Below are 9,135 nucleotides of genomic sequence, written 5' to 3'. Positions count from 1 at the left end.
CCTCAATATATCATTTCAGGTTCTGAGTCTATGCTGCTTATAAAACACAGCTTTTCAGATAAACACACGTTTCTCACTTTTTTGTTGTTGTTCTTGTTGTTGTTTACCAGGCTGTATGTGTTACAGATTATCTTCTGAGTCAAGACACACAGATGCTCTCCTTATTAATGTGAGAAAATAATAGTGCCAAGGGGCATTAAAGATATGTTCATTCAGGTGGGGGCAGGGGCGGGGGGGTGGAATTACACAATTTGACAAAGTCAGAAAAATACCAGGAAACTTAGGACAGCTCCTCCAACTATTTATTTGTCAAATTGATTCTAAGTTTGAATATGTGGTCTGCATATGTAGTCTCCCTATTAGCAGGTGCAAATTAATTATTGAGGCTTTTGACAATCCTAGCACCAGAAACTGAATGTTCACATAGCAAAGTGTTGCTGCCTTGGTAAAGACACTGAACTGAGAGTCTAAACAAGAGAACAAAAGAGGCTCCATCTCACACTCAGCAACAACTGGGTTTGCCTGTGCCTACATAGAAAGCAAAGCTCCAGCTCGAGGCACACAGAGGGTAACTCATGAATATGAACATCCAAGAGTGATGATGACAGGAAGTTTACATAATGGTAACAGTATCTGTCATACTTTGCGATTCTCCCACATGTGATATCTGATGTCTGACAGTGACTCACGGGCCACGGCTCTCATGTGGCTGCTCAGTTAGGTATGACTAAAAAACAAACCCCGAGTCATGAAAGAGGCATGCACGTGTGCCCCGATGCTGACAGCTTGGTGGGCGTTTATTGGGGCTGGTGTCAGACACCTGGATGCATCACCAATATTTACAGGAAGGCACATGGGCACGAAACTGCATCTTTTACATACCCGTGATTTTGAGATGTCTGGGAAGAGAAGTGATACTCGGAGTCACAGTCACCCTCCCGCCCCCCCCGTCTTGATAAGTCGATAAGTTAGCATTTTTGTCTCATTTCCATTTTCCCGAACTTCTACGTGTATGAAATTGCTATAGGCAACTGCCCAATGCCTTTGCATCTGCTAGAGCTGTTAAGTAGCTGATGAGGTCTTTTTCACAAGATCTGGCTTTTATTTAATTAATTATTTAGATTTCCCTTTTTAAATTTTTTTAACAATTTCTGAAGATATAGAATCTGTTCCAGCAATATGGCGAGTGCAAATGCTCCTATTGGAGACTTGCTGATATCCAAGAAGATGTCTTAGTCCTGATCTTAAAATTATTTATTTAGCATAAAGGTGTAAATGAGTACATGTAGATGTAGGTGTAAGAAAGGGATATTAAGATACATAAATATCCAGTATCAGAGATTTTTCTATTTTTCCCATGACAGAGATTCATTTTAATGGAAATTGCTAAAGGACATCCAGCTTCTTCATGATATTGGTATTGAATATCAATATATTCTGTGATAAATAGAGAAGGTAGTCGGCTATATTCAGTCTTTAGTGCATGGTGAATCTACCACTGAAACTGGAAACTGTTGAACTCATAAAATTATGATTATATATTTCAGTTAACCAGAAAGATGGGGGGAAAAAGACCCCACATTGTTTTCCTTATTTAGAGGGATTGTTTTAATACTATTCACAGCACTTTCATGCCTCAATGGCTTCCCAGGAATCCTATGAATTGTTATTGATAATTTTTCAAAGATATTTTCTTACATAGGTTTAAGTTCCCTGAAATGCAGCCTCACTTCACAGGTTCCTTCCTTGTAAACTTATTTGTGAAGGGAGGGTCTCTGCAGTTGGAGTCTGCTGGGGATGAAAGTGAGGGAAAGCACTGTAAAACAAACAAAAAAAGGGAGGAGTAAGATCAAAGTACCTCATTAAGGGTAGTACATTACAGCTTTGTCCAACCTCTGCCTGCTGAGATTGTACATACCTGTCATCAGTTAGCTGATAGCCTAGATCTGCACCAGGGAGGAGAGGCTGGAAACAGGAACATGTGGATGCTAAAATTACCTGTCCCTCCCTAACATAAGCTGTATTCTGAGCCATCTTTGCAGCACAGGGGCCAGCACCTTTGCTTGATTTTTTAGCAAGTTGTGAGGCTGTTCGGGATGTTCTTGAGCTGCCTGCCAAGTTGCATTTCTACCTGAGTGCCCCTGGATATTTGTCATAACAGGGGTTCCTAATTTTATTTGGTTTTGTAATCACACTTGCTTACACCTCTTCTGACAACTGCATGTCAAGGAAAAGATCTTGGAGGAGAGATTGCAGAATCACAGATCTCTGTATTTACATCCTTTCACCGCCAAGTCAGTGACTGGGCAGGCATGGTGGAGCTCTGCCCTTGCCCTCTGGCTTTGGCCTTCTCTTGCTAACGCCAGCCTCCTCCCAGCAGGCACATCCAGCCACACTGAGAACCTTCTGTGGTGAGGGCCTGGATGAAAGAATGGCCGGCCTTTCCTACTGTGCCCTGACAGAGCCTGGAGGACTTCGGACCCATCCTTCCCACCCAGCTGTTTTTCATCTCTTTACAGGAGCCAGAAACTCTTCAGAACTGACGATTCCTCCAGGGCCAGTTTCACACCCACTCCTCATGACTCCTCCTCCAGGCTGGTAGAGTTTCCTGTAGGCTGTCACGTGCCCAGCAGAGCCATAGGAAGGAGGAAGCATCCCTAGGACCTGAACCAGCTTTCCAGCAGTGTGGCAGGACTGGTCTAAGGAGTTTGCGTGGCAGAGGCACGTTGGGATTTGCTCCTCTGTTGAAAAGAGGTTATCAGGAGCAAAAGCAATTGGTTTTCCATTCTGCCGTGTGAGCTGGCTTCTATTCTGCCTCCTACATACCCACTGCATATTGTGAAGCTACAGCTGAAACACAAACACCTGAGCAGATGCTCAGATGTCTCAGCCCTGACATAAATTGGCTCATGGGGCCCTGTTTCCCACCTCCCACACTGCAGGTAGACACCAGCAAACCTCAGCTCCTCTCTGAAACACAAGATTCATGTGGCCTTGCAAAGAAGAAAGAGAAAGACAATGGTACAGCCAACCGCCACTGCAGCTGCTCACTGCCACATCCCAGAGGGACGCTTCCAGAGAGCCATCACAGAGTTGCCCAGGTGGGATCAACTCAGGCCTTGCGTGGGTAATTATGAATGTATTGCAAATGAGGAATCTGGAGGCTCAGAAACTTGAGGTGCATTGCCTTAGGACTTGGCTGGTGGAGCAGTGATTAAGCAGCTTTGGCTGTTTGACACAAGTGGGAGAAAAGCACTTAGGTTTCCCTGCAAGTTTGAATGTTGGGGTGCTGCCCTGCTTCAGATGCAATTTGATATCTATTTAGACACCTAGCCTTGGGCCCATGGTGACTATGGAAAAAAGAGAAATCACAAAGATAAATTCCTGCCAAACAGATGGATGACTAAGCAGCTTCAGATGCCTAAATTGATAAGATTAATCATATTCCTTGACGCTTCCTAGACATACTGGTTGCACATACCCAAGGCTCCTCAGCAGAGGTTCAGCAAGTCCCACATCCCTTCAAAGGTGTGGCCAGAGTCCATGACTTCATTTTACGCCCTACCCAAAACATTGGCTACCAAATCGTTTGTGGTGCCTTGCAGACTGTATTATATAACTGTATAATATTGTAGATTTGTATAAATTGCTATTTATAATAATAGTTCAAATGTTTGTCAAGCTGTAAAAGTCTCCTCACCACACCCATGGGAGCATGATGTGATTCCATGGGAGTGAGATCTCGCTTGTGAGCAATCACACCCTCAGCAGGTTTGCTCTGCCATGGCAGCCACTCACCTGTCCTGCCTGCCCAGTGGAGACCAGGATACTTCTGCAGCACAGGCTGAAGGAAGTCCATGTGTGGTGCTTTTTTCAGATTATTTTTAATTACCTACTAATTGCCTGGAAAAAGAAAGCTCCATTGTTTCTTCTCCATCTGGACAGGTCAGTTTGTAATGTAATTTAGGAGAATTAGGCCTTCCATCAAAAACAGGAAAAACAGCTCTGTTGTGGTCTCTGCAGCAAAGAACTTACAAAGAGATGAGCTCCACTTTTTAGGGAATACGTCTTGAAGATGATTGTGAATGCACCCTCTCTCCCCATCATTCTCTTTCTTTTTCCCCTCTCCAGTCCCTTGCCAATCCAACTCCTCCAAGAAGACATGAACCACTTGGTTCACATCCATCTTCTCATCCTGGTGGTGGCTGTGGCACAAGGTGGCACTGGAGTATTTTTGCATGTTTTAGGTGGCTTCTGGTTTCCTTCCTGTAAACCAGGATTATTCCCATAGGGAATACAAACAAATTAGTGTACCATATAAATAATTACCTTTATGTAAATGCATGTGATAAGATAAATGGAATCTGAAATGATTAACTAACCTTCCATTTAACAACATTTTTGACATTTGAGTAGAAGAATGAGGTCCAACCAGCTTTTCTGTGCCTCTTGCTGTGGAATACCAAGGATGTGTAGTGGACATTAATGTAATTTAGCCATACCTTGTTCTTCTTTGTCACATAGGCTGAAAATATCAAACATGAGGGGAAAAAATTAAGGAAGCACACAAGGCAGCCAATTTTTGATGTCCAACCAGAGTCAGCTGCCACTAGGGCAGCTTCTTCTCACAGTTTGTCTTCATCAGTTTCTTATGATCTGTGCTGCAGGTTAGGCTCAGGTTGACTTGAATCCTTGAATCCCAGCATCATCCAGCTATCACAGCACTGCATGGTGGCCACTGGGAAGCTGGTGATCCAGCAACATTTTCGCAGGGCTGGTCCCGAGCTCATTGAAGCTTGCTGTCAGTAGCTCCATGAAAGCATGGCTGTTTCGGTTCAAGGTCTGGAGCTAGATCGTTCAGCGTTCATCTGGGGATTTCTGCACCACACCTTCCTGCCCAGTGTAGGCATGTCCCAGTTCTATCATCATTTTCATCTGCCAAGCATTCAGACAAAATAATTAACTTAGCTTTGCTGGCACACATTCCTCATTCTAAATTATTTGTATCAAAGAGCGTTATTTCAACAAAATCTTTGTATTTAAATCACAAAAAATAAACAAGAGGAGACTCAAACAGTAACAACACTGATTAAAAATATAGAAAAACTTGACTGTGTTTTCTGGCACAGACAGATAATTCAGAGGATTTTTAAGAGTTTTTCTCTGTACTAGGTAGAGTGGTATTTTGTGCTAATCACCTCTAGGCTGCAGAATCAGTACCACAGCGTAACACAAAATCAATGACCAGAAGGTTTAATGGTTTTTGTGATTTTTGTTTAAAGTGATTTCATATTGTGAGCTTATGCCAAAAGGTTCATTTTATTTCTGAGGTTCTGGCTCTGAGGACTGTTATCCATGCTGTGAATTTACCACTGTGTTTGTCCACACAGTTTTTGGAGTGCATATAAATAGTTTTTAGGGGCCATTCATGCTTGTCTCTCTTTTGGTCCAAGACGCCAGTTTTGACAGCTACCAATCAGAGCATTTTGACTACCTTCACTGCTGTATCTGATGTGAAGATTGCTGTGATTCATGAAAGTGTCTCTTATCAGGCTAGGAATATCTTCTGCATAGGAGCATACCTGCTGTAGGAGCGTTATACAACACCTCCTGCAATAGGTGGAGGACTCTCACCAGTCACTTCCCTACTCTATGAATTAAGCCCTGACTTGCTCATGCAAGTTATTTTATATACAGGATTTTATACACAGGAGGGTTTTTTGAGGGATCATTGGTTTTATGTTACCCAACTAGAGTTTCAGCCACTTTTTGACTTCTGGACACTATGTTCTCACACCAAGACTCATCTTGATGCCTTTTGCCACACACCTCTTCTGTTGCAGAGCTCCCAAAGGGCAGTCTGAGACACCTGTGGATAAGACACAAGGCTACAGCCACCCTCATGAATTCAGGTGTTGTTTAAGGCTGCTCCAGCTGCAAAGTCAGCTACACACATTCAAAGTGTTTCCTGACTGTTTGAGGACCCCAAGAGTCTGGAGAGCTGAGTGTGTCTCTCACTAACTTCACCCCTTTCTTCTCTGAAAGGCAGCATAAAACTGTGGCTCATTCTCCTGCTTTCAAGAGTGGTAGGAAAGGGGGCGCCAAAAGTTTTGGGGTTTCTGTTACAGGTTAATTATTTTGGGTCCTGCTGCTTGACACCCTGCTTGTTGTGCCAGCTTCCATAAACAAACTTTGGGAATCCTTGTTCTAATAGTATCTTTCCATCTTCTTAATGACTATGTTTTTTCACTCCATATGGCCACTTCATCTGCATTAAGCCTCCTCACTTATAACAAAAAATCCTTCTGTCGTTTCTGTGTTTAGCCAGGTCTGTTGCTCAGATGGTGCAACCACTGAATACTTAAGCTGAGTCTGTGTAAAATGTTGTTTCTCTAGCTATAGGCAAGGTCAGAAATAAATATCTTTGGTACCATATCTATTTAACTGAAAATCTAACTAGACCTCCAAATCTGTGTGCTTGGGCGCATATGTTAGAAACAGATCCTCTAGGAACTGATTTGTAATAGCCATTCCTACCACCACCTCCTCCTCCTCCCCAGAAGCCTGACTGCTGTTGATTATATCCTGACTGTGTCCAAGAAAAGTTGTCTGGACTGTGTGAGGCTGAGAAAGAAATTTAATGTGGTTTCAATACCTTTGCATTTTGGCTGTACTGGACCAAAGGTCCCATGTTTCTAACACCAGCTGACAAGGAATGTAAGTAAAACAAAGAGCAGCAGAGCAGAGAGAACATATGACAGTTGTGTGCTATTTCCACTGTTCCAGGTATCTCTGCCCATCCATGTACAATGTCCCTGCACCTGTAGGTCTTCCATGAATTTGTCAAATCCCTTCTTAAACACAATGAAAACTTGAGCATTCAGCAGCATTCTATGACCAGCACACACGAGCATGGCAAAATTCTTCCTCCTGTTTGTTTAGAACTTGCTGGATGATAATCTTATCTGGCCAACCCTAATCTTATCACATGTAGAACAATGACCAATTGTTCCTAATTCACTTTCTCTATTGCCACAATTAACTCCACAGATCTCTGCTGTATCATTCTTTAAGTCTTATTCTACTGAGTTACTTCTTACAGGATCTATCCCATCTCTTTTTTTGTTTGTTTATTTAATCACTGTTGTTTTCTGTTTCTCTTCCCCTTCTGCTTATTTTTTTATGAGAAAAAGATCAGAAATGCATGTGGTAGCAAGAGCAGGAATTTAGAGTGACTGAAAGACATTCCTCTCCTCTCCTCTCCTCTCCTCTCCTCTCCTCTCCTCTCCTCTCCTCTCCTCTCCTCTCCTCTCCTCTCCTCTCCTCTCCTCTCCTCTCCTCTCCTCTCCTCTCCTCTCCTCTCCTCTCCTCTCCTCTCCTCTCCTCTCCTCTCCTCTCCTCGCTAACTGTGCTTATTAAAGACCTTAATCCAAATTACCTTTTGCTCATGAAGAAGGTTTCTCTTAACTTGGAAATGAGCCAGGTGTTGGCTTTCCTACTCTCTAAAGGTGGAAAAACAGAAGCGGGAAAACATATTATTGCAGTGATCTAACTGAATGAACGTGGTGTCACACCATATAAAGCCCAATCCATAAATGCAACGGACAGCCAAACCTGGATTTTAGAGAGTTAACAAGATCCATGCCATTGACTTCTGGAGAGAGAGCCTGACCACACTGGTCTCTCTAAGAGCCAGTAGTAGAGTCATCAGCTACGCATGACAGTACACTGGTATCCTCAGTCCCCAGGAGATTCGACATTTTCTCCATCTCTGTAAATAAGCCCAGGGTATTTTAAATTCAATGACAGATTAGCTGCAAACAGACTGGTCCTTTTGTCATGGCTCTCAGGATGAGAGTGTTTTTTCTTTGAGGTGATCATGACAGATTTTCTCTACTGTATAATCTTCTTCTTGGTCTTTTCAAATGTTGTCTTAGATCTTTATTTTCAGCCAGCCTTCTTTTGCCTAAAGTCATGCTTACTCTTAACACTTAGACTGCCCAATGGGACTTTTATTAGCAAAAGAAGCTGATTTAATTGGGCACTAGGAAGCTGTGGCAGTCATTTGACTGCTTCATGCTCAGAATTCTTCTCTCAGCTTCTGGTGATGCTTTATTTCTGAATTTCTCCTTGCATGCTTTCTCTTAGCAATTCCATTCCAAGCATTAAGTTACACCTTTATTACCCCGGAGCCATAAATATGTCTCCAGCAGCCCCCATGGCAAGGCACCACTGTAAGGGACAATGCCTTTTCCCCTATATCACCAGGTGTTTCTTGAAACTTTGCCTCGTCTTTCTACCCCTGCCTTCCCCACTGTCAGGAAAGCACATTTTTCAATCAGGGTATCTGTGCAGCAGGTTCAAAGGCAGGCTAATTCTTCAGTAGCACTATAAATAAGCCTGTCCCTCTCTCCGCTCCTCCAGTTCAGCAGCTGAGGTCTCCTGGTGCCATAAAAGTCACAGTCACTGGAACCTTTGCTCTGTGGCTGCACATTTTTGGGCAATAGGGCATGTAACACACTTTTGAGTCTTCATATGCCAAGATGCAGAAAATCAATTTTAATGTCCCTACAAAGAAGAGCTAGTGAAGCGAGAGGCTATCAATACTGCCAGACACTCTCATGTGCTGGAAGTATGAGGAGAAACGCTACAAAAATAAAAAGAGATTCAGAGCTTTCTCTAGCCCCTTTCTGTTGTGACAAGAACAAGCAGCATAACACAATGCACAGAAATAGGAATGGAAAATTAATGTTATCTGCATCATGTCCTAAAGAAATATTTGTCTCAATAAAATGAAAAAATGAAGGATTATGCATTCTTTTCCTGTTACCATAGAATCATACAATGGTTTTGATTAAAAGGGACCTTAAAGATCATCCAGTTCATGGGTCTCTTTGCCATTGGGAGCGTTCTGTTAGAAATCTTACTCTGCTCATGTCAGCACCAGATCAGTGATCAAATTAGAAAATAGAAAAGTCACATCTAGAAACCTACAATGCCTGAAGAGAAAGTGTCGAGAGAAATTTCCAAAGACAGAAGTAATTAAATACTAAAGTAATGGCACTATAAGGCTCTTACTGTAGTTTTAATTACAATCCCTAGTTTATAGCAGTCAATAATAATTGGCTTTAGCAC

The 9,135-nt window shown here is 42.6% G+C and overlaps 1 long non-coding RNA gene across 2 annotated transcripts; it reads right to left on the bottom strand.

Annotated features, from left to right (window-relative positions):
- Nucleotides 1-1,260: 1,260 nt before the first annotated feature.
- Nucleotides 1,261-7,657, bottom strand: LOC119700491. Of its 2 annotated transcripts, XR_005256787.1 has the most exons (5): nt 7,615-7,657; nt 7,439-7,502; nt 4,383-4,935; nt 3,799-4,266; nt 1,261-1,816 (listed from the first exon to the last, which is right to left on the bottom strand). It is a non-coding gene; the product is annotated as an uncharacterized LOC119700491 (long non-coding RNA). The 2 variants fall into 2 exon arrangements; XR_005256786.1 differs by having other exon boundaries at nt 3,799-4,935.
- Nucleotides 7,658-9,135: the final 1,478 nt, after the last annotated feature.

The sequence above is a fragment of the Motacilla alba genome, chromosome 4 (assembly GCF_015832195.1).
Source record: "Motacilla alba alba isolate MOTALB_02 chromosome 4, Motacilla_alba_V1.0_pri, whole genome shotgun sequence".
NCBI lineage: Eukaryota > Metazoa > Chordata > Aves > Passeriformes > Motacillidae > Motacilla > Motacilla alba.
The sequence above is the reverse complement of the archived record's forward strand: the minus strand, read 5'-3'. Positions and strand labels throughout refer to the sequence as shown.